Source organism: Bactrocera latifrons, unplaced genomic scaffold (assembly GCF_001853355.1).
Source record: "Bactrocera latifrons isolate USDA-ARS-PBARC rearing strain unplaced genomic scaffold, ASM185335v1 scaffold_956, whole genome shotgun sequence".
Classification (NCBI taxonomy): Eukaryota; Metazoa; Arthropoda; class Insecta; order Diptera; family Tephritidae; genus Bactrocera; species Bactrocera latifrons.
In genome coordinates this window covers 29,756-31,156 of record NW_017537663.1, presented here as the reverse complement: position 1 = coordinate 31,156, position 1,401 = coordinate 29,756, and the positions used below count along the sequence as shown (strand labels likewise).

General features: G+C 30.0%; 1 pseudogene; it reads left to right on the top strand.

The window, feature by feature from the left end:
* Positions 1 to 1,143: 1,143 nt before the first annotated feature.
* LOC108977792 overlaps positions 1,144 to 1,401 on the top strand; it is a 1,412-nt pseudogene continuing 1,154 nt past the window's right edge.

The window sequence follows — 1,401 nt, the reverse complement described above, 5'->3', positions numbered from 1 at the left end:
CACAAGCAATCGACTTGTATTGTTAATGTTTACATACAATGGAATTGTACCTAATTTTTTTATATTTATTTTGCTTTTTGTTTAAATATTTTCCAGTTGGTTGTTTTGACATACATATATTGTCAATGTTATATTTTTAGTGTAATTAATATTCATGAATTGTACCTGACTTTATATATTTATTTTTATCTAGTCACATTTCTTATAATAAGTAGATTGATTTAAAACATATAAAATATATAAAAAGGGTGAAAATAGGCCTCCTGGGAAGCCGAACACCCAAAACAGATCGGTAGCGCGCCTACTTTGCAACCTCAGAGGTGGTGAGGAAGAGCAATAAACATCCAATAATCTTTTGTTTCAAAAATATTCTTGAAAGTTTTCATTAATGTTTTCCGTAACAAATACTTTTTCACAAAAGAGTTGCGATACTACATTTCTTTTAATTACATCTCTGTGTACTTGTACTTGTAGGGTTATACAATGCTTTTATGACTCGGCTAATTCCGCTCGTTCGCGGATTGCGCCTCCCGCGTCAGTTGGTCGTAAATTTTAAATGGATTTTATAGTTTCTATTTAAATTACACAGATTTGGTAAAGTCTTTTTTGTTAAGAATGAATGCAGAAGGTGCGCCAATTTACAATAGCCATGCACAATAGTCATTTACAATAAACGGACCGAATCAGTCCTTCATATAACATTAGATTCTGCAATTCAAGAGCAGGAGAGTCCCCCTAATGTTTTTTCAAAAGAAATAAGATCGCTAGCAACATTGCAACCAATGRCAATGCATAGCGAAATAGAAGAAACCCTATCTTTGAAATCAATTAAAGAACTTTAATCAAATGAAATTGAAGAAATATAATTGTTAAGGATACAAAATTATATTTACCTAGTAAGTTTAGTTAATATATATTGATATATAATATATAGAATTAAATGAATCATATTTGATCAAACATTGTAATACGAGTATTGAAATAGAAACAAAGCAATATTCCAACCAATGGCAATGCATAGCAAAATAGAAAAAAATCTTATCATAAAAATCAATTAAAGAATTACAATCTAATAAAACTGAAGAAATATCATTGTTAAGAAGACAAAATTATGCTATTAATGTAACGTCTATACTCATTGTAATGTCTGTAATCATAATCAAGGAAGAGGAGGAGTAGAGACGCTATCAGCTGATGTTATGTGAACAAAGCCACAGCTGAAAAGTGCCACTRWAGAAACGTCAAGGGGAGTCCGGAGTTGAGTTTCTATTGGAATCCAAGATGGTTGACTTTTAACCGAAAAATTGTTGCATTGTGTTATTTTCTAAAAAATAATGGAAAAGTTGTCCCAAAAATATTGGTTATATATAAAACTGTAATATATTTTCAAAAGAAAATATT